Raw genomic sequence first — 25,191 nt, 5'->3', positions numbered from 1 at the left:
TGGCTTTGTCAATATATTAGTGTTATGTCATCATTTCAACTATACAATGATTCAATCGATGTGTTAGGTATTTAAATAGGCACTGTAAAAAAGGTTATTGGGCTTTCTCATATATATATAAACAGTTTACATTACTTGATTCTTGGCATGGTTTCTACAAGGTTAGATAAAAAGATATATTGATTAATCTAGGCCAGCCAAAAAGATGACAAAACACCAGTCACAACCCTCATGTAAAGACATGTGGAGCTCACTCACTACCTAACATAGATATATATTCAAGGTTGACATGTTCTTCACATAATTCTTATGCTTCTGTGATTTCAATTTATTAGTTAAAGGCAGGAGTAGCTTCAATAAAATGCTTCACAAGTTCAACTGAATATGCCTACAGATGTCAAGCCATCAACAGATGACATTCAAGCTCAATATACATGTATCTCCAAATCTGGATTCTGATTAAATGTTTGATACAAGATCAGATTTTTAGGTTTCATGAAAATTCAAGGAATTGTAAACATATGGAACCCTTCCACTTTTTCATGAATTACATTCCAAAACCTGGAAATGTGAAATCAAAAGTTTTTAAAAATAGAATAGAGGAGATTAATCAAGGGAACCAAGATTCAAAAGAAAATATTCTTGAGAGCTTACATTAATAAAAATAAACTATTTCCCAAAGTTTATCAAAATAGGTGCAAGCACCTTTGAATTGAAATCAGGAATTTTTATGAATTAAGTTCCATATTTCACAGGATGCACAAATTGAGTTCAAGAGCAAATTGTGTGTGCATGATTACAACATTTTTTGATGACAAAACCGATCTGCGTTATTTGTTTTCATTGAAGATATACATTCATCTTCAATCAAATTCCTTTCATTTTTTTTCCTTCATACAGTATTCATAGAAAAGTCTTTGAAAAGTTGCATGTACTTACAGATCTTTCTCCCCTGTTCAACTGCCTTTTAAAAGAACCTACCCCAGCATGGAAAAATATAGCCCTGATTGTCTTATTTAAAATGAAGTGTATCTTTTCTAAAATAGAAAAGGCAAGCATTTTTTTAATTTATGCAAAGCAGACAATTGCATAAGTTTGATTTGTCACAGCTTATGTGTAAAATAATCCAGGCATACATGGAGACCTATTATATATCTCCAGAATTTGTAACGATGAATCAGACCCACAAAAATTTATAAATAGTTGGAGTTGCTCGCAAGGTTTAGGATGAGAATTAAAGAATGTTGAACCTCACAGTACTCGTATTTATAGGCAATGCAAATTGCCTACACCATATTAATCAAAGACTGAAGTCTTCAAAGTCAAATATTCTATGCCACTGATTTTCGCTTGATTTCAACATCTGAAATGGTACTAATGCAATATGCTCTAAAATCGGGTGAATTCCGCGAGAATCTTGGTCCCCTTGATATTATTACTCTTTTGTAACCATGTTGACCCAAAAGTTTTTTCAATCAAAACTGGTTACCAGGAAGTGTGGGTATTGTTTTCTTTCCATAAGTTCCTCTCAAATTTTTAAGGATTTTTGGGTCTCTTATGATACTGACCAGGTAACCAGTTTAGGGCCCTGATAATGTAAATGACCTCTACAGTCATTCTGAAACAGAAACTGGGTAATGTTCAATGCTACCTGATCATTTCAACTATTAATGGTAACTTCCTGTTCTCATACAAGCAAAAAACACAAGTAAAACACATGTGTATGATATTTAAGAGGTACATTTTGATCTCGTATGAAGCTAGAACTATGAAGCTGTGGTGGTGAACATGTAACCAATCAACAACTTAAAGTGGAGTAGGAATATATAATTATGCAAATCATATGTGAATGTAAAGTACTAAAATTACAAGTGCAAGAAGTTGCTTACAATATTTGTGACTTAAAAATTAAAAGGAAGCTTACATCAATAAAAATAAACAATTCATTAAAGTTTTTTAAGTACAACAACAAAAAAGCGAAAAGTCGAGAAAAAAAAATTTGAAAGGAGCTCCTCATACCTATAGAAAGAAACAATCAAATGTCAAGAATTGGTGGCAACAGTTTCGAGTTACTGTGCAAAATGTGAATGATGTATATATGAATAATAACTCCATTCTAGAAAGGTTGGCATAACAAAATGTCAATTTTATAGCTTTGGCAAACACAAGCAAAGTATAAAAAGAGTTATAGCACAGTTCTTTCATACTTGCCAACTTACATCAAAGATGGATTGAGGATAATGACCCTCTTCCAAGAACAAGGGAGTCTGAATGTATGACCTTTTCTAAACAAAATTTTAACCTCAAATTTTTGTTATATTCCCTATTGCCAATTAAGCTGATTTTTTTCAGGGTTTGTTGTCATAGCATTAGCAAATAAAGAGCAAATTGACAGATTCAGATCTGAACCATGTATGCATGGTATTTCCTCACCACACCACACCACACCTCATGCCCTCCTGCAGCCTGTATTTTTCTTCAAAATGACAAACATAATGTAAACTTCATTGATATATTTTGTTCAGAAAAATGTGATAGAAAGTTTTTTTTCCATTTTCCCAGAAAAAAAAGTTCACTTTCAATTGTCACTGTTATTTTCATACTTGGTAAAGCTTTGTCAGCAGCTGAAAAACCACAAAATCTTATGTTTTTATTGCTACAATGAAAATGTCCTAGGATCTTGAGCAATTCCAGTGTTTTGCACAAATACCAGATATACCGAACAAGAGGCTCCAGGAGGCTGAATCGCTTACCTGGCAATAACTATAACAAGAGGCTCCCAAGACCCTGAATCGCTCACCTGGTTAAATTTTTGCCTCTTAAGGGCAATAACTCTAACAAGGAGTTGTCAGACAATTTTGACTCCATTTGATTCATTGGACACATCTGTAAGCCTTATAATAAGGATCATTTCAGCAATTGAAAGCTATTGGCTAAACCTAACAGATTTGAAGATGTATGCAAAAATCTTCTGTCTGTTCTATTTTTAGAAATGGCAGCCATTTTTTTTCAGCAATCAAAAATCTGTTATTTTGTTAAGGATATCCTATAAAACAAAAATGGCAACTTTCATTTAATTCTGTAGAGCAGTTTCTGAGGAGAAGATTTTTTGTAGTAATAACATCATAAACAAAAAAAAACGTCTAAAAAGGGCAATAACTCCAACATGGATCAACAAATTTTCACCAAAATTTGACCACTGATAGATCTCTTCATGCTAAATAATTTAACCCCTCAGTCAAATTTTGGTTAAACCAAACCATTTTGGAGATATATGCAAAAATCTGCTGTCTGACCCCAATGTTCAATTTTTAGTAACAGCAGCCATGCTTCATAACAGACCAAAAATCCAAATGGTCATTTTGTTAAGGATGCCCTTTAAAATAAAAATACCAACTTTCATTGAATTCTGTAAAGTAGTTTCTGAGAAGAAGATTTTTTAAAATAAAAACATTAAAAAACAGCAAAAAACGTACAAAAAGGACAATAACTCCAACATGGGTCAACATATTTTCACAAAATTTTGAATTTTTGAAGGAACATTTATACCATGTATGGTTCCAATTGGTCAAGTAGTGTCAGGTGAAGATTTTTGAAAGATATAACATAAAAAATAGCAAAAAACATTGAAAAATGGCAATAACTCCAACATGGCTAAATAGATTAAAATGAAAATTTGACCGCCGATAGATCTTATCATGCTGAACACTTTTATCCAGTCAGAATTTGGCTAAACCTAACGGTTTTGGATATATATGTGAAAAACTACTGTCTGACCCCTATGTTCTATTTTTAGTAACAGTGGCCATGTTTTTCGACGGATCAAAAATCCCCACATCAGATCTATGCACAATACCCCAAGGAACATTCAAAGTAAATTTGGTTCCAATTGGTCAAGTGGTGTCAGAGGAGAAGAGATTTGAAAGAAATAACATTAAAAATAGTCAAAAAACGTTGAAAAAGGGCAATAACTCCAACATGGCTTAATAGATTAAAATGAAAATTTGACCACAGATAGATCTCTTCATGCTGAAAATTTTTCCCTGTCAGAATTTGGCTAAACCTAACAGTTTTGAATATATATGCAAAAAACTACTGTCTGACCCCTACGTTCTATTTTTAGTAACAGCAGCCATGTTTTTCAAGGGATCAAAAATCCCCACGTGAGTTCTATGCAGGATATCCCAAGGAATATTCATACTAAGATTGGTTCAAATTGATCCAGTAGTTTCAGAGGAGAAGAGTTTTGAAAGATTGTTAATGACGACGACGGACACCAAGTGATGGCAATAGCTAACAAGGAGTTGTCTAACAATTTTGACTAAATGAAGACTTTGGTAGGACTTATCATAAGGATCAATTCGTCAAGAAAAATATTTTTCCCATCTATTGTAGTTTTCAAGATACTGGCTTGAAACTGCTAAAAACATAATGCTTTGCCTTTCAAGGGTAATAACTCTAACAATGAGTTGGGTCTGACTAATCACTTGCAGGTCAAATGGCCACCCCCATGTGTAGTACCAAAAACACACTGAACCTAGACCTATGCATAATTGTAAGTGCATTTATTTATGTGTATTCTGATAAACAGTAGTCAAAATAAAGCTGAGAATGTGTAGTTCAAAATCATATTTGTAATTTACTTCAAAACTGCATGAACATTGTTAACATGGGTGAGTAATTTGCCTCCATGCTGTCAGTTAGCAGAAAAGGTAACTAGAGGCTCCCAGGAGCCTGAATTGCTCACCTTGTTAAATTTTTACCTTTCAAAGACAATAACTCTAACAAGGAGTTTTGACTCCATGAAGACTTTGGTAGAACTTATCATAGGGATCATTTCATCAACTGAGAGTTTCATTCTATCTATTATCGTTTCAAGATATTAGCTGAAAACTGCTGAAAACATAATTTTTGGCCTTTCAAGGGCAATAACTCTTACATGGAGTCGTTTGACAACTTTGATCCTTGGAGACTTTTGTAGGCCTTATAATAAGAAAAAAAAATATCGAAAAAGGGCAATAACTCCAACATGGCTAAACAGATTTTTATCAAAATTTGACAACAGATAGATCTCATCATGCTGAATACTTTTACCTGGAGACTGAATTTTGCTAAGCCTTACAGTTTTAGAGTTATATGCAAAAAACAACTGTCTGACCACTTTGTACCTTGTACTTTGACCACTGACCACAATTTTTAGTAACGACGGCCGTGTTTTTAACCAATCAAAAATCCAAATTTTGTGCAGGATACTCAAAGGAACAATCATTATAAGTTTCATGCAAATCTATTCAATACTTTCAGAGGAGAAGATGTTTGAAGAAATTGTTAACAACGACGACGACGGATGCCAAGTGATGGCAATAGCTCACATGGCTTACGGCCAGGTTAGCTAAAAATGTGGATTTTGAGAAATATTTATTGAAGTAAATTTTGTGAAGAATTTCTACAATCATTGTATCATTAGCATAATCATTTTGAAAGCCTTATTTTCCAAGCTTTACAACGATATGCAACTTTAAGATGTCATTTGTCCTCAGAATTCACAGTCAAACTTTGAAAATTACTTTTTTAACATATAAAGTAATGGAAGTGGTTAGTGAGACTTTGTCCTACAACTTTGATCCCGTACAGATTATTGTAGGCCTTATAATAATGATCATTTTGGCAACTGAAAGAATTTGGCTGAACTTTGCAGTTTTTGGAAAAGTACAAGAAAAACTTCTGACCCCTTTATTCTATTTTAAGTAACTTTGGCCATTTTTCATTTCAACGGATCAAAAATCCCCACACCAGTTCTATGTAACAAACCCTAAGGAATTTTCATACCACATTTGATTCTAATTGGTCAGATAGTTTCAGAGGAGAAAATTTTTGAAAGAAACGACATTAAAAATTGGGAAAAAAAGTAAAAAAAGGACAATAACTCCAACATGGCTAAACAGATAAATACCAAAATTTGACCACAGATAGATCTAACCATACTGAACATTTTAAGCCAATGACTGAATTTTGCTAAACCTTACAGTTTTAGTGATATATGCCAAAAAACTACTGTCTGACCCCTATGTTCTATTTTTAGTAACAGTGGCCATGTTTTTTGACGGATCACAAATCCCCATATCAGTTCTATGCAGGATACCCCAAGGAACATTCACACCAAGTTTGGTTCCAATTGGTCGAGCAGTTTCAGAGGATAAGAGTTCTGAAAAATTGTTAACGATGACGAACGACGACGACGGACAGTTGAGCTAATGACACTTTCAAGGACCATAACTCCATGAAGGGTCAACACATTTTTCTGAAATTAGCACCAATAATAGATAGTAAAATACTGAACATTTTATAAAATTACTTTAATCATCAATCTGCTTTCATTTTCTAAATAATAGCAAAAAACTGTTAAAAACGCCAAAAATGATACTTTCATTCAAGTGTTATGAATCCAAGAACTTCAATGCAATAATTACCTGAGGTTTACCTGAGGGTCAATTACGACAGGATGTAGTCATGAAGGTGACACTTAATTGGCTTAGGGTTATTCGTAACAAGAGTGTACAAGGACATGCAGATAATTGTAAATGGGCAGTAAGAGGGTACTCAAAAGGGGCAGAGGGGCACGGGCATAATAGCGGCTTGTGTCCTCCATTTTGCCCTAGCTAGGACACTATAAGGGTCAACAGATTTTTCAGAAATTGTTCAGCTTATGTTTTCTAAATAATAGGCAAAAATTGCCAAAAAAAGGTAAAGTAAGTAAACAAAAGGCTCCCAGGGGCCTGAATCATTCACCCGGTTAAATTTTGTCTTTCAATGGCAATAAATTTTACAAGAAGTTGTCTAACAATCTTGATTCAAGAAGACTTTGGTAGGACTCTTCATGAGGACCATTACATGACTTAACAGATTGAAATGAAAATTTGACCACAGATAGATCTCATCATGCTGAACACTTTCATCCTATGTCAGGATTTGGCTAAACCTAATAGTATATGGAGACATGTGCAAAAAAACTTCAGTCTGACCCCTATGTTCTATCTTTAGCAATGGCAGCCATGTTTTTTGACAGATAAAAAAAAAATAAACACAACTTTTGTTCAAGATACCCCAAGGAACATTCATATCAAGTTAGGTTCCAATAGGTCAGAGGAGTAGATTTTGAAAGAAATAACATTAAAAATAGCAAAAAGACGTCGAAAAAGGGCAATAACTCTTAAATGGCATGTCCAATAAATATGAAAAAATGACACCAGATAGATCTCATCATGCTGAACACTTTTACCCACAAAAAAAAATTGGCTAAACCTAACAGTTTTGGAGATATACTGTATGCAAAAAACTACAGTCTGAACCTTATGTTTTATTTTTAGTAATAGTGACCATGTTTGACAGATCAAAAATCTAAACAAAGCTGTTGTGCAAGATATACCAAGGAACATTTATAGCAAGTTTGGTTCCAATTGGTCATGTAGTGTCAGAAGATTTTTGAAAGAAATAACATTAAAATTAGCAAAGAAAAAACATCAAAAAAGGGAAATAACTCCGAAATGGCTTGACAGATTAAAATGAAAATTTGACCACAGATAGATCTCAACAAGCTAACGGTTTCGTTATATTGTTTTGAGATAAATGTGAAAAATTAGTCTGACTCCTATGTTCTATTTTTAGTAATGGCAGCCATGTTTTTTGATGGATCAAAAATCTGAACAATACTTCTGTGCAAGATACCCTAAGGAACATATGTGCAAAGTTTCATATACTTCAACTCTGTAGTTTCAGAGGAGGGGATTTTTGAAAATATGTCAATGGACGAGGACGGACGCCAAGTGATAGCAATAGCTCACATGGCCTTTGGCCAGGTAAGCTAAAAAGGGCAATTACTCCAAAATTAGTAATTCGATAATTTTGAAATTTTCAGGGAGGATAGATCTCTTTTAACCAAAAAGCCTAAGATGTCTCAAATTTCTTCTATCTGTTATGGTTTTTGAGATACGGAACTAAAATTATACGGTACTACCCCTATGTTCTACTTTTAGTAACAGAGGCCGTGTTTTTTTTGCAAAGGACTATAATTGATACAATTTTTGGAGTAAACATGCCATGGATGATTGTCACCAAGTTTTATCAAATTCTGTTCAGTGGTTTCAGAGGAGAAGATTTTTAAAGAAAAGTTAATCACAGACGATGTCGGATGTCAAGTGATGAGAAAAGTTCACATGGCCTTTTAGGCCAGGTGAGCTAATAAAAGTGACCCCTATCATACAGCCATATTGGCCCCCTTTTTTCTGAGAATGACCCCCTGTTATTCTGTCAAGGCAGTCAGTAGCCCCCTTTTGTAATTTTCTGGAATTAACACTATGTTTTCTCCATGCATTAGACTACAGGTTGTAACTATTGGCAATGGTAACTTTAATTCTGACAAATTGTTTTGAGTCTGTATTGATTCCTATAGTAAAGCCAAACCTGTATTTCCAAATTTATTACAATTGCCCAATATGCCTGACAAATAAACCAATAATCACATAAAAAAAACTTTTAATTTCATTTCTCTGACATTTGAAAACTAGAACATTCCATATTAACAGATAATATCTGAATGTGATACATTTATAGGTTTCCTTCCAATCAGTCATTGGAAATCCCTATGGATGAGAGTTAACTGACAATATCTAGTTTAAAGATTACTGAAGAACTTAATTCTTTATGGGAAGGCAATAACAAGGAAAATATGTTCAGCAGTAAACTGTTTTAACATAAGTTTCCATTTACTTAACTAATTGATTTTAATGTGTCTAGCAGGAATTGGTCAAATTATGTCATAACATATTAAATTATTTGAATAAAATAACTAATGGAACAGCAAACAATACATTTCGAATTATTTTTTAAAAAGTTTGTATCTTGATTGCTCTTGTGGTTTCAGCTGAGAACCTATAAAAAATACTAGAGCAGATGGCAGATGAAAAAGACTTATGTAATCCTTATGAGTTCCTTGGTATAACTTTTAAATTTGATATTTCAAAAACAAGACCAATATTTGTCAGAATTAAGATTTGAAGTTTTAGAAAGTGTTGATTCAGACAAACAGTAACAGGTCCTAGAAACAGATCATGGTTATGAATAGTTCCATTGCCATGGTAATAAAACCTTTCTGATCTGAAGAAATGCACAGTTTTACAGTTTGATACTCTGCTGTCAAATATGGTTGAATTTTTCAACAATAAAAAAAAGGCAAGAGAATTAGTGTTCCTTACCTTGCATCATTAACAAAGTCTATGGGTCATGACAAATTTATAATTCATATTTATACATATTCACATATAAGAATACCTAATATATTACTTATAAAAAAATTAAGTGAGACCATTTGAGTTAATGGATAGAAACCATTAAAGATGATGTATAATTCATGTTTAACTTACAATAAATATTTGTAGCTGACAAAATTATGTACCCAGTTTACAGTTAACTCTCTCAGCCAGTAGGACAGATCTCCACCATTTATTACAATGACCCAGTTTACAGTTAACTCTCTAAGCCAGTAGGGCACATCTTCACCATTTATTACAATGACCCAGTTTACAGTTAACTCTCTAAGCCAGTAGGGCACATCTTCACCATTTCTTTGTGTTAAACAATCAGTACTTTATTTTCACCAATAAGTACTTGTTTCTCCAACAACATGAATATTGCTCCCAAATGGTGCCCAAGATGAATATTTTATTTGGAATAGACTAAACTTAGGACTACATCTGCTAAAATATACATCTAACAATTACAAGTACAAAAATGTACCTATGTTTCTTCAATAATATAAAGAAATCGACCATTAATGGTCAGGATGGACAGATAGATAATACAGATATACAGATAATCTACTAACAAAAATATTTTTAAATGTATTTTTTCTCAATACCTTATTTCAATAGGAAAGCCTTCAATACAATATTGTTTCTACAATGAAGTTTCAATGACTTCCTCCAGCTGCCACAGTTACCTTTACAAGCTCAGGCCAGAGGCATTAACTCTGGATCCAACCATTTAAAGCAGACATTGTTGTAAACAGTACTGTCATTTCTGAACTTTGCTCATTGGTGTTTAAAATAGTATATTTAGGAGTAATTGAACAAGTAATCTCTTTTTTAAGTTTTGGCTATTTCATTACAATTTTTCAGTGACTTTTGAGGAGTTACACAGACAGACAATCAAAGTGCTCGCTATTTACCCCCCCAACAAATTTTATTTGCAAGAGGTATAAAGAACAGCATAGATTAGTACTAGAAGATGAGATTGTGAATGTGGTTACCCTTTTAATAGAAGATTGCAGATCTTACAAGTAACAAAGGGCAACAGGCATAATCAAGAATTAATGGTTGAAATCTTAATATTAATTAAAAACTGAAATCTGGGGAAAATTTCTTATTGAAAGGGCAATTGATGTGCAACTCAACATTTCAATTTTACATACAGGAATCTTGTTAAAAGAAATATTGAAGCCATATGAAAGGACATGAAAATCAAAAGAATGTCTTTGAGTAGATTAAAGTTACTTTGTCAGCCCAACCTTTAAATGTCATACTCAGGTTTTACTGTTGGATATAAACACCAATAAGTGCACAAGTACTTTAACAACAGGACATGATCATCACAGTTTTACAATGTGAACTTGTTTGAGTACTAACCACATTTACTACTAAACAACTATAAGTACACACCTTCTATAAAGTACACACCTTCTATAATGCACACACCTTCTATAATGTAGGTCTTCTTAAAACTTCTTAGTTCCTGTAAGAAAAGATACAACAAAATTAATTAACATGCTGCTCTGTTTAAGATTCATAATGATTTCATAAGGTTGTGAAATCTTTTAAGATCTTTTATTTCAGAACAATATAAATGGAAAAAAATCATGGGTCAGTAGGCTCATATTTTAGATATATTAAGCAATTGAAATTTTGGCAGGAAAAAAATTTCTCATGATTGTCCATAGGTTTTGTCTTAGTAGGTTTTATCTATCAAAAACCCAGAAGAAATAACAAGGATTTCTTTTTAAAAAAATCTCAAATTGCATTTTAAGGCATGTTTTATGAAATTATGAAAAGAAAAGTGGGGGTTACTGGGCAGAAAATATCAATGCTAGGAAATGGATAAAAGCAGAGGAGTCTGACAAAAATGACTGAACATGAGCAGCGAAATAACCTGGTACCCTGGATCCGATATCTTTCATTAGATACTTCAAATATATACACAAGGCAACTGTATGGCCACCTTGGATACTGATTCTGCTTTCTAGATTAACCAGTGAACATCCTTAAGAAAGACTGTCTTTTTATGTCATTTTCAAAACCTATCATCCATCCATGTTTAAACAAAGGACAGACATAAATTGTCTTTGTCACACTAGTAATTAAAACAAACTTTATTATAAGTACTACATATAAGGACATTAAATGTGTTCAAAATTGTTGAATAAATTGAAGTTCACACTTATATACTGTAAACATACCAATTTTTGCAGTGTACTAATTTTTGCAATGTACAGAAAACTGCGAAAAAATGTACACGCAATATTAATTTTTACCACTATACAATGCTAATTTTTTTTTGAAACCGCAAAAATTGATACCCACATATATCTTCACTTGACAGAATCTGCAAAAATTAGCAACCTCAAAAATTAATATGTTTACAGTAATTCTTATAAACAGTAACACAGTTATTTAATGTATATTTATATGCTCAAAATTATTCTGTTGGAAGGGAGGTATTTCTGAAATGGTATATTCAGTTAGGAAGTGATTGTTTGAACTTTTAAAGACTTACATGTTCATTTATACTTTAGGAAGTCTCACATATTCCCGTTGGTAGAAACATCAACGATGTAACAACGAGGTAGGTCAATAAGTCAAATGTAATATGAGTACAAATAGTGCAATTCTTCATAGACAAAGCCTAAAAAATCACATTCACATATCATAGAAAATTATTAGAAATATAATGAGCAAGCTCATGGAGAGTAATATCCCCACTGTGAGTTGACATATTTTAAGTAATACTTTTTATCGAATCAATTATCTCCCTTTGCACACATTGACCAATAATTCTTCCTTACCTTACCTTCAAACAACAGTTCATTAAAATGAAAGTAGCAGTTTAGGAGAAGCTGTGTCAATATGTGGACAGGAATACGCAAGCAGACAGATACGGTGATTCCTGAGTTTGAGGTGGTACATTGTTTGTATTATCAGTCAAGAGAGTTATAAATTGTACAATATGTTTAAAGTTACTTATGCAAATGTGTTGGAATAAGCTTACTTTGATCTTTGGTCAAAATATCAACAAGGGTTCTTGCATATGTCTACTCATTTTTATAACTATAGCTATGACTGATCTGTATGACACAACTGAATTAAATGAGACTTGATCATCAATGCACCTCCTGTGCTTTAGAATTTTATAAACCTTTATCTTTCCACAAGACAGTTCAGAATTTAATTTACTTTTCATTTAATTTTCCCACTACAACAAAAAGCACCAAGCTTACAAATACATTGTATGTACATTTCTGGCCTAAATTTCATCTCTAAGGCCTAAACTTTGCAAAAAATAATTGGCTCTACAAGAACTTTCCTTGGTATTCAGCAGTCTCTACGTGAGTGTTGACAGCTCATACTTTTCATTGTAATTCAGTGTAGGTTGCAGATAAACTACATTAGCATTTAATTGTCAGTCAACCAGTTGTTTCCTCACCAACATAGATACCAATGATGTAACAAATAACAGGTACATTTGTATTTGGAGTATTACAACTGTAAGTTTTTGCTTCAGTATGAATCTGTTTGAATCGAAGCGTAACTATGGCATAACACAATTAACCAATTTCTAAAGAAAATACAAAATCTGGCTCTTAATTACAATGTTTATAACTGTTGACAATAAGAACTCAAATGGGTTAAAACTCTTTGCATGAATCAAATGATCTTTTATCCTGAATTTCTTCATACCAATTGAGTTGGAGTGATAATGTGTCCCTGTTATACCAATGCCAACTTGTCAACTTTTGATCAAATCCATAAACTGGCTTACTATTTCTGAACAATCAGGAAGAACATTTGGAAAAAATTATCAGGGGTTGCAATTTTTAATTTTTTTTAATGAATTTGTTTTAAAGATTAATGTAGATATTTAAGGCTATCCGTGAAAATGCATGCATAGGAGAGGGTAACAGAATGAAAAAGATTATTCCTTTCCAACTTCAGACACACACGTCCAAGTTTACTCAATAAATTTTCAATTTTAAATTTGTATAACCCCTATCTTTGATAACACATTTATTTGTGGTTGGTCATAATTTTCTGATTCAAAGTTGCAGTAAGTTGCTTTGGAAAATATATAGTCACATAAATAACATCAACCAGCTGACTTATCTTTATCACGATTGTATTTTTTAAACAGAAATTTAAAACCTGGCCTGACCACTTAAAGTAGAACCAACAATGCTATCATAACAGTTGTCTAGCACAAGCACTTGTTTTTAATTTAATTCATCTTTGAATCAAAGTACTTAAGTACTGAGTCAATGAAGGCCTTCATAGTTTGCTCTGTTCATATTTTAAATCATAAAAATTAGATTGTATAATATTTAATTAGGGAAAGTAATTTTAAAACTTCTGTTTCGAAGGAAAAGGGGTATAGTTTTACCCTTGTCAGTGTTTCCATTTTTCCGTAACACTTTTTACGTCACAGTTTTCTAAGCAACTACTTATCAAAGCGGCTTGAAATTTTAAAACATTCTTCCCATAGGTATCCCATTTGATGGTATTCATTTTCAAATAAACAGACAACAACTTCCTGTTTACCAGGGACTTTTGTTTATTTTTGACTTTCAAATTATATTTTGAAATTTGAAATTTTCGTCACACTTTTCTAAGTATCTACTCATCACAGCGGTTTGAAATTTTAATGTATTTTCCCTGTAGTTATGCCATATAGTGGGATCTATTTTCAAAAATTCCTGTCTACCGAGGACTTTGCTTATTTTAACATTATATTTTAAAATTGAAATTTTCGTCGAATTTTCTCAGCAACTACTCCTCAAAGTGGCTTGAGGTTTAACACAATATATTCCTACATAAGTATGTCATATGGTAGGATATATTATCGGAAAAATCGACAACAACTTCCTGTTAATCAAGGACTTCAATTTTTACTTTATATTTTGAAAGTTGACATTTTTGTCGCTTTTTTCTCTGCAACTACTCATCACAAATTTCAAGTGGCTTGAAATTGTAACACATTTTTACCATAGTTATGCTTTATACTGGGATTCATTTTTGGGAAATTTGACAATAACTTCCTGTTTACCAAGGACTTTTATTTTCCTTATATTGTGGTTGAAAGCGGGGTATCACTAGTGAGCTCTCGTGCACAGATTTCTTGTTGAATTTTTACTCGGTTTGACACAAAGCTTTTTTCAAAAGATGGTTTATAAACCAAGCAGTCAAGACATCTAGACAAAACAAATGGGAGAAAAATTACCCACAACTCTTTCAACTTTTCAGACACATAGATTTGACGGTACACATTTAAAAACATACTTGTTAAATCAATCTCCCATGTATTTTTATTTCTGTTCCACAAATTTCACAACAAAGCATTTGCTTCTGCTTATCATAGGATTGAACCAAATTTTTTTTACATGTATGTCTAAAAGGCTTTAAAATTAGGGTTCTCCAAAAGTCATATAAGTAGACTTTGAAATGCAAACTTGATCTGTATTTTATGATACTTAATAACTATAAAAAGTCTGAAAAAGATCCTTTGATACACATATCTTCTAAGGTTATCATCTGGAAACTATTGGGGACAGACAAATAGACTGACAGACACACAACACTTCAGAGGGTACCAAATAATACCTTGCTACTTCAAGTGGCAGGGTATAAAAAATAGATGCAATTGCTGACTAGATCCTATTCCCTACATGTGGTGCACGGTATTTAACATCTGGAAAGAATTATTTCCAAACTTCATACATGTATATACATGACATTTCCAGATACAAAGTAGTCTAACACATTCCAAAATAAATATAAGGATGTGGTTTTTGCCATATTTAATACAATAGCCTTGCTCTAATGAACGAAACTTCTGTATATCATAAATGGAAGGTAACTAAGTATTCCACCCCAAACTTTACTGACAATTTTCATGTACATGTATATGAATTATCTAGTAATTTAGCTGAGAACTTTGTTCAAAAACCTTTCAAGAGATTAGGAGACAAAATTTGACATGTGGACCACAACGAGTTAGATATACCCTCTCTATGACACTGGATAATAATGAAATCCAACTTGAACTAGGGAGATGGTTTTGAAATAATTCTGGGTTGAGAAACTCTATGGAAATGACTTTTTATGATCTATTCCTACATGTATATCAACTGTCATGTCTTACATGACATGGTCATATATCTTTTATATTAAAGTTATATGCTGTCAGTTAATAGTAATAGTGTTCTACAATAAGGGTCAATACAATACTTAAAACTTAGGAAATTTGATAGCCAGAGTTTACCTGATAACAAGACTTACACTGTTGTCAGTATACTATCAGACCACCTTAATAGCATGGCTTAGACCGGAAATATCCTTGGCAATCAATAACCTCAAGATGTTATTTCTGTAGCTGTGCCAGGAAATTATACATGTATTAGTATTCTATTGTTATAACCTGCTTATCAATCATAATAAGGGTATCTAAAGATACAAAAATGTACTAATTTATCATTCCTTAGAACAGTCAAGAAGACTTGACATATATGTCTAGTTGTACAAAGGTATGAAGTGTACCTTTATCAAAGGATTTTTATGGTAGTCTACTATAAAAAATCCCTGCTAAAAATGTGTATTAACAGCTTGGCTGAGCACAGCAAGTTGAACTTTGTTCATTTGGGGCAAGTGTGGAGACAATTTAAATTTGACACACTTAAGCATAGGGACTTACATTTCTATAGTGTTTATTATTAATACAACTGGTCTTTAACACAATGCAGCACACAATTTAAAATTAAAAGTGAAAAAAAGTTTATCTTATAGGGGCTAATCAAAAACCTTTGTCTTCAATCCCTACGAATTAAAAAAATGTAAGTGATGTAAATTTGATAGAAAAACACAGGCAGGGATTTTCATGAGAAATCCAGAAAAAAAGAATTCAGAATTTTAAACAAAAAGTTTCTTTTTATGGCTTAGCCCCTTCATTCATATGTCAACAGATATTTCTGCAAATTTTGACATAGGTCCATCCCATAATGCTAAACAATTTTATCCTACCAGATTTTAGATAAACCCAACTGTTTTTGAGTTATTTGCATTATTCTAGAATTTGACACCTATGGTCTCATTTTTGTAACACAGACCATATTTTCTAACGGATCAAAACTCCCCCTGGCTTCTCAATTAGGCATGTAAAAGCCTCATGGTTGCAAGAAAAACTTGCTGGGCACGCCAAGTTAAACCATCTTGGATCCAGGAGATGTGTCCTCACAATATCAGCTGCATCCTAAAATCCGTAATTTATTTAAAATTCATCAAAACTATCATGGAAAAACTCTGCTTGTTTCTCTAGTTTTTTTTTCACAACTGGACAACCAGAAGTTTACAAAGGTACAATGTATTTACACATGATGTTCATCATACAATTTTTTCTACAAAAAAAATTAAAGTTACGAAGTATCTGATAAAAAATTGTGACAAATAATATCAAAATAAGTAAAACAATTCTATTAAGAACAACACGATTTATTTCATTATGAAATATGTTCAGAACTGGATTTTTTTGTTGCTTGTACATTGTTGTATTTTTGTGACATCTCTTTACTTTATTAAGGCATTTCTTGTTTGTTTTAGGTTTAAACTATGAAAAATACACCGGAACTTGATCTAGTTATGGCATGAGATCAGTCAAGATGAAAGATGATTATTTGTTAACACAATTAAGATTCACTTAAATGAGGTGTTACATGTAGTTGTTTCTTTTATGCTTAATTGTGAATTCTGCACAAGAATTAGACCTAGTCACAGTGGGGCTCAGTCTAGCTGGAAGATTTTTACACAGTAATGGTGACTGCATGGTTTGGGGAACAGCTTGAGATTACACAGACGCCAAAATTATTACAACCTATGTTTTACGTTACGGGAGATTTAACCATTATCGAAAACGAATCTCTGCGTAATATCCTTTCTAAAGGTCCCAAGTACCGTGAACCACGCTCCATTAAATTGGAATTATAACTTTAAGTTCTTATGGATGCCGTCGAGGACTATGCAAGAAAATGGATAAAATGAGAACAAGAAGATATTGATTCTCTGTCAGAGTGGTTAAAGGCTGTGAGGTCTTTAATTTTGAAACGCATGAAAGTTTTAAGTAGGTCAATGAGTGCCAAGGCTACATCACTTTTCAAAGACCCGGATGTAGCAAAAACATTGTCTACTATACATGACAAATATGTTGTCGTACCAGCAGACAAAGCCCAAAACAACATTGTTTTTGTCTGCAAAACGTTTTATATCCAATGTTTATTATCAGAGGTAGACATAGAAAATAATAGCAATGATAAGACCTATACTGCTACCACACTCTCCAAAGAAGAGATTGTGGAAAACCATAAATCTGTGCTATCCTCTTTTGGTCTCTCTACCAGGGACAATGATTGTGCACCTGCGTATGGAGTGTTCATATCACAACTCATATGTTATGCCAGAGCTTGCCGAAACTATGCAGACTTTTTGTATCGCGCTAGAACTCTAACAAATAGGCTTCTGGAACAGGGTTATGTTGCTACAAGATTGAAGTCATCACTACAGAAGTTTTATGGTCGTCATCACAAAGTCGTGGATCTTTATGGTGTATCCATCAGCACCATGAAAACTGATTTATTCAACGGGTCATAGTTTTCCTTTCCTCGTTTGTCTACCCCGGACTTGACTTATCATGAGCAACTCGGCGGGTTTTCTAGAAAAGCAGAGGACGCTTACCCTACCGGTGCACCTGGTCCATGTTCCCAGTTTTTTGTGGAGTGCGAGTTGCTCATTTACTTTTGTTACTTTGTATGTATGATTTTAGTTACTTTATGTTCTTTGTTGTGTATGTCTGTTTTCCATGTCTGGTCTGTCCCTGGATTACATTCTTTTGATTACCGCTATAACCTTGGTTCCATTGATTACTCTTTAAAAGTCCAATTTCAAATTATTTGAGGAAAGCAATATTTTGTTGAAATATTTTTTAGTCTTCCTATTAGAAGGAAAAGATTGATTATATATACTGAAGTATCAGAAGTGTCTTCAATGAAGTTTTTTAACTTACATTTTAATATACATAATACATGTACATGTATTAAAATATAATGTATATTCAGTGTGAGAAAACAATTAAAGCCATACATATAAATCAACAAAGCAGAAAGCTGTTTGTGTAACAGTTTATTATGTCACAATACCAGAATTTGCATGATCATGAACTTGGCTTTGAAGCCACATTACTGTGAGGTGCGTGACCAAAAATTTTTTGTTTCCACTTTGGCCAATCAGAATTTGGGGGTTCTTTAAAATGATATATTATTTCAATGTTGATACATGTATCAGTTTCAACACTGTCAACAACGATGCAGTCTTTCTTCAAACAAAAGTTTCAAGACCATTTGTTTCAGTATTATACAAATGTAAATGTAGAACTTTACATGTACATGTAGGAACATGTAACTAAACATGTTATATATTTATATGGAGTTATGTTGTGAAGCCAGCAAACAGAATAAATTTGTTTTCAAGTAAAAAAAAAAGATGCACAATTTAATATGGATGACATGCATAACTGCAGCAAGATATGGTTTTGTATGATTGTACATATGTACATGTAGTACTGACGTACATGCTAAAATAATGAACGCAGCCAGGCACGCATACAAGGACTGGTGTACCGGGTATAAATCGGTAAGAAAATTAAATTGAAAATTAATTAAATTCAATTAACACCCCCCTAAACTCAAATCCTGGTTCTGACCCTGGTAGCGTTTGAGCTGGTTTTAAAGGAGTAAAAAGGGTGGGACAAACCAAGTTCATCTGGGTCTCACCTTTCCAAAAAGTGATGAGTCAAAGGACTCACCATGTAAAAATCCTAGTGAGATACCTGTCCCCACATCAGCTGTATGCAATATACCCTAAAGAACGATGGTATAAGCATAAACCTTCCACATTTAGACCTTCTTTTTGCATGCTTGATCTGCAGAAGGGGGCAGTCTTTTTTTTCTCTTTTCAAGGGACAGACCATTCTTAGTGGCATAGCTAGAAACTCATGAGTTCAAAATATAGTTGCAAATACAAAGCCGGTAAAGCAGGATAACTAATCAATTCTCTAAATGAAATCAGACGTTACTCACACATTTTGTTTTTATTTGGGTCAAAATGTGACTTATTAGTCCTCAAAACCTACATATGTCTTTAAATTTTCCATTAGTGGAAGTTTCTTTTTATTAAATATTCTAGTCTTGTTTCCAAATTTCAAAAGACAATCAAAGATTACATTCGAAAAACCTCAAACATTAACTTGAATTCTCTGATATATAATAGCTGTGTGTGTGCTTATCAGGCCGGCTGAGTTATTTGGACCATTATTGAAGAGTGTGTTATCAATATGTTGATTGGTCTGTTATTTATAGGTATATCTAATTTTAGAAGGACTATTTTGGCCATACTGCAAAAAAAATAAATTGTTGTTTACCAAAGTTTCTTAGTATTTTTATAAAAAAAAAATATAAGTTAAGATTACATTTCAATAAAAATAAATTCATCTTATCTGATAGTTTTCGTGTCTTTTTCTAACCCAAATAATTCAGTCGTTATATTCCACTCACTATTGACTCGTGAGTCAGAGAGAATCGAGTTAGTCTTTTTCTAATTTGTTTTACTTACTTAAAGAAGTGAATGTTATGTTTTAAAAAACTTCGGGAAACATGTGGATGTACATCTCTGCTGTTCTACTGTTGCTGTTGTCTCGCTGCGAAACGTAGCTCTAACTATTTTTTTGTATTTTCTTAACGTTAGATTGCAAAATCAAAAAAAAAAAAAAAACTATCAAGAGCTACGATTTTGCAGCTAGCTGTTGTCAAGAACCTAACCCACCTTGGACTTGGATAAAAATTATAACTAATTATATTATCAAAATCGAAGCATAGCTTGTTTAAGATAGGAAAGGCAATCATTTTCTTGTTTGAAATTTGCAGCTTTTGTCTGAATTTTGTTAACGTCACGATATGTGGAAAATATCCCCACCATCCATGCAGAACTGTAATATTTCTGGTATCTGTACAGATTGATCTGACAGGCCAAAACTGAAATGGATGTTGCTAGATATGCCCTTAAAAAAATGTAAAGTATTGCAAAATGCTATAAAGTGCTATAAAGTTATTGACCATTTTGAGAGCGAGGGAAAAAGGGGGTATGGGGTTGGAATTTGGGAAAAAAATTGTTATTCATTTATTAAAAAAAACTCCCCCTTTAATTAACAAGACAGATTTTCAAATAGAAATATTAATTTTGCTTGCTCTTAAATATGCACTTGCAAAGCAAAAAATTTCATCCGGGTCGACCCCCTTCTTTGTAATGTCCTTTATTATTTTTAGTCTCGCACAGACTGTACATGTATGGTAAAGCTCACGGTGCTCGCTGATTTAGGAAATTCCTACCCCATATTGATGACATAGATTTTACTTTGGGTTGCAGTCTGGGATCTTTAGTAGCCAAAACAAAGTTCGAGGAATAGACAGTGCTTTGATTAGTTTCCTTTACAAATAAATCTATTATTAAGGAGAGTTTATATGTCCATTACTATTAGACTGTAAAATAGCTAAAAAATATCTGACCATATTATATGGTCTGCTACTGGGCCCAATACTCTCTGAACAGTACAGTTTGCCCCTGGTTTATTTGTTAAAACCATGGTAAATTACCTTCAAAGAACATTTCCAGATCGTACTTCCCGCGGGATACACAAGTATCAACACAACGGGTACTTGAGAAGTGCGGAGTGAAAACGAAAAAAAATAATGAAACGAAAAGAAATTATGAAACGGTGGATAATCTCATGATCGTTAGTATGGTATGGATGGAGGTATCAACCCCTTTTTTCAAGTACACTCCATGTTTTGGGTGAAGTCCAAAGTACAATTTTACTTTTTTGCAAAGTCCAAATTCCATGAAATTTGAAGTACAAAGTACGACTGTTTTGAAATGTTAAGTCCGTGGACTTGCATGCGTAAGTCTAAAGTACATTCTAAAAATGACCAAAATTCAAAGTCCAAAAAAGGGGTGATACCCTCGAGGATCTTGGAAAGGTCGCGTAAGCCTAATCCAGACAATCTGCGAAAAACTCATATTTAGCATGTATATGTACATGTATACTGGGTCAGCCCTACTGATCACAAATTTTCTTTTTGAAAACTCTAGATCTACAATTGGACTAGTTATTGCCACAAACATCTGACTCGAGCGCCACAAAAACTTTTAAAAAATACTAAATTCTCAATTGTTTGTGACGTCATCAGTTTCAAAGACTTGACTGAAGTTTTGAAGTTACCATGAAAATTAAGAATATTCTCAGAATCATATAAAGTCTAAAGGAAGCTACAAATCAGTAAAGTTAATAGGTAGCGGATCGTCGAGTCTTGACGATACAGCACAAACGAACAAACAAAAATATACAAGTCTAAAAGATAGCACATCGATACCGATAATGATGTTATAAGAGCAAATAAATTTATAAAAATATAAATATGTATTGCCTGAATAACTCTCATTTTCCGTTTCACTCTCCTTGAAGCCGAAGTACTCCTTGATCCTAAAACTTCTGGCAAAGTTGACGAGTTCATCGGTTAAGGTTGTTCCATTGATAGGACCTGGAACTGGGCAGATGTTAAGGCCCTTAGATAATAACGATGTCTCATCGTCTGCAAGTTGGTGGGAAGAATGATTTACAGCCGTATTAGATGGTTGACTGTCAGGCTTGCTTCTCCCTTTGAAATGTCTGTTGCGTCTTTTGCTTTGTCCTTGAGATGATCGAACGGTGGTAGATGACATTCCATAACTATGGAATTTACGTCTTTGTTCATTATGAACGGCCTGGTTTTGTGTTTTAGTAATGTTACAAAGACGCTTAATTATGGTTTCGTGATCACAGACTTAGAGATCTTTCTTCGGTGCGTCTAATAGAAGATTGAATTCGATGGTCAATTTCTTGAGATGTTCTTTACAGTGTTGTTCCGGTAGAATCAGTAGGCGTTTAGAACAATGGAAATAGGGTACCAGAAGCCTTGCCTGGTGTTTGAGGCAAGAGCTTGATGTGAAGACCCTTAAGAATGACACTTTGTTGAAGACATTGAGTGAAATTAGATAAATTGTGACTAGTTTTTACTTGTTTCTGTTTAATCACTTTAAGTTTTTTTTTAAGTATTCTGTTACACTCTGAGCAGACTGTTACAGTATAAGGCAAAGAAAAAATGTAAAAGAACTCCTTGTGTCCTTACATACCACCCTTGTATAAAAACAGCCACACTACAACTCGCGAGCATTGCACCTCTGTCGAGAAAAAAATCCACATTATCCAAAAATATTCCTTAGCCACATTTGAATGCTTCCAGACAGCCAGACAGTTTGCATAATCTCTTAGTACTGCAGAAATATCTACGCCCAGCTTATCGCCAGGTGCAAGTCGATCCTTTGGTGACAAAAGGTGCAAATGCTGCAACAGATGCACCAATCGTCAACATTTACTAGCACAGTCATGGGGAAATATTACACAATATTTCGTAACAAAGGATTTATATATTTAACTCCTTGTTAAGACGTACACTGCAAGAGTGCAAATGTGAATTATTTACTTCGCTGTCCCGTCTGTGACCTCCAATACGTTGGCGAATCCAAACAACCTTTTCACAAACGTTTGAATGGACACAGGAGCGATCTTACAAAAAAGCCCTTACTTCCAATAAGTCAACATTTCAGGTTACCATACAACGATCTCGAGGATTCAACTAAGTGCAAATCCTAATCGTGCAAATCCAGAATACGATCTTGAGCGATCCACAGAGATTGAAGTGGGAAGGTTTTGGGTAAAAGAACTCAGTGCCTTACATCACACGGAATAAATAAAAAAAAACATTAGGTTCTTCCATGCTCGTATAGTTCATTTTCTCTTCTGTGTTTATTTACGTTCCTAGTTGATTTTTTTTACAAAGTTCAAGATCATATCAAATTCGGATTTTGTTGTTATACTTTCGACAATAATTTGAATGCAGCAGGTATTCACTTGATGGTGCAGTGAGTTGTGTTCACAATATTTCCCACCCTACACACTCAGTTAATGCTTAGCAATGAAGAAGGTCATAAGTTGACTGAAATTTTTGCTCGTTTATATTCTCTTATAACAACTTTATCGGTATCAAGATGAAAGATTTTATAAACTCTACTAAATCTTTTCGTAAAAAAATCACATCAGAATTAAACAAAATGCGCAAGGATTGAAGCATAACTGAAGAACAGTTATAATATACCTAAAACCAGAGGATCCAAGACTTGGATGTTTTTACCTCCTGCCTAAAATTCACAAAGATATTCCTGTACGGAACACAGTTTCTGTTAATAGTCATCCGACAGAAAATAAAAATCTGAGTTTGTTGATTACCATCTCAGACCCCTTGTTCAAAAGCTCCCGTCATATTTGCAAGACACCACTGATTATTTTAGAAAAATGGAATAAATAAATCATCTACCTCCTGAAACACTTTTGGTCTCCCTTGATGACACTTCATTCCGTATTAACATCCCACACGATGAAGGTATAAAAGCTTGTAGAGAAATATGGGACTCACGAGATATTTTTGATCCCCTACAGACTAACTAGTAAATCTACTCACTATAGTTACAATACTTGTCTCCCATTAGCTGTCACCTAAAACACTGTAGCAGGCGCGTAGCTGCCGTTAGGCAAAAAGCTTTTGCCTGCACTTAATTTTGCCTTTTTTTTTGAGATAAAATACATCCAGGAGAGGCATAAATGATGCTCCAAAAAGCTATCTCCCCAGACCCCCTGCCGTAATTTTGCATACACTTCAATTTGGCCTCAGCTACGCGCCTGTTGTAGTAAAAGCATACCATTCAGCCAAGCCCTCCGAATTCGGCGCATTTGCTTATATTATCTGACGATACCACTAACAAACGTCTAGATGAACTCCGTGGTCATTTGTTATCGCGTGGCTACAAATCAGCAGACATAGATCGGGGATTTGAACGTGCTAACAACATTAGCCAAAATGATCTCCTCTAGTACAAACCCAAGAAAAGGAACAAAAGGGTTCCTTATATGCTGACTTACCATCCAGCCTTTTGGGAAACTCTCCCAACTACTTCATTCGAATCGGGAAGCCATTCAAAAACATCCTAAGTTCTCCAAAGTCTTTCCTGGGGCACCTGTTCTTGCATTCCGTAGACCTAGGAGTCTAAGAGATGCTCTGGTAAGAGCAGAGATTTCATCTCAGCCCAAACAAAATACAACGAGCCAGTGTCAACAATGTAGAGATAAAAGATGTAAGACTTGTACCCAGATACTGCATACCAAAACGTTTAAAAACTATTGCACTGGAAAGAAATATGCCATTTATTGCAACGAGACTTGAAAAACTGAAAACACCATATGCCTTCTCCAGTGCCGATGTGGTATGCGACGTTGGCGAGACAGAACAACCTTTCAACATGCGAGTGAATGGTCATCGCAGTAACTAAAAATGTAAACCAGACCTCCCTCTAAATCGCCGTCTGAGATCTGCCGGACGCACACAGGAGGATCCCCACAACATTGTTGTTAAGATCACAGATCATAATAACAACTGATCAAAAAGTAAAAGAGTGTCTCAGGAATGCTTTTTGGTGAACGAATTGTTAGCAATTTATCCAGATGGAATTAACGAGAAAAAAAAATTCATTGTTAAATCCTGGTCTAAAGCTGGTATAGCACTATGTTACACATCAATATGTTGTACTACTTTAATATAATTTGACTTTTCTTCATTGTTTCCGACATTTAATTCATTTCTAAGTTTTGATAAAAACACCCCGTTCTTGTTCTCATTCAGATTCCTAT

The 25,191-nt window shown here is 33.7% G+C and overlaps 1 protein-coding gene and 1 long non-coding RNA gene across 3 annotated transcripts in view; one reads left to right on the top strand and one right to left on the bottom strand.

Moving 5' to 3' along the window:
- LOC148615546 (b(0,+)-type amino acid transporter 1-like) overlaps positions 1-21,192 on the bottom strand; it is a 72,271-nt gene extending 51,079 nt beyond the window's left edge. The window contains exons 1-2 of one of the 2 annotated variants that reach the window (XM_088581888.1): positions 21,008-21,192; positions 10,713-10,785 (exon numbers count right to left, since the gene is read on the bottom strand). The gene's annotated coding sequence lies outside the window, so the exon portion shown is untranslated. The remainder of the gene's footprint in view (positions 1-10,712; positions 10,786-21,007) is intronic. The other variant, XM_088581889.1, reaches the window with a different exon arrangement.
- LOC148615547 (uncharacterized) lies at positions 12,088-19,958 on the top strand. Its single transcript, XR_015922008.1, has 3 exons — positions 12,088-12,224; positions 12,691-12,783; positions 16,911-19,958. It is a non-coding gene; the product is annotated as an uncharacterized LOC148615547 (long non-coding RNA).
- Positions 21,193-25,191: the final 3,999 nt, after the last annotated feature.

This window comes from Perna viridis, chromosome 5, assembly GCF_037379345.1.
Source record: "Perna viridis isolate PV_CMFRI_1.1 ecotype Kerala chromosome 5, ASM3737934v1, whole genome shotgun sequence".
Taxonomy (NCBI): domain Eukaryota; kingdom Metazoa; phylum Mollusca; class Bivalvia; order Mytilida; family Mytilidae; genus Perna; species Perna viridis.
Note: the sequence above shows the minus strand (reverse complement) of the source record. Positions and strands in the feature narration are given on the sequence as shown.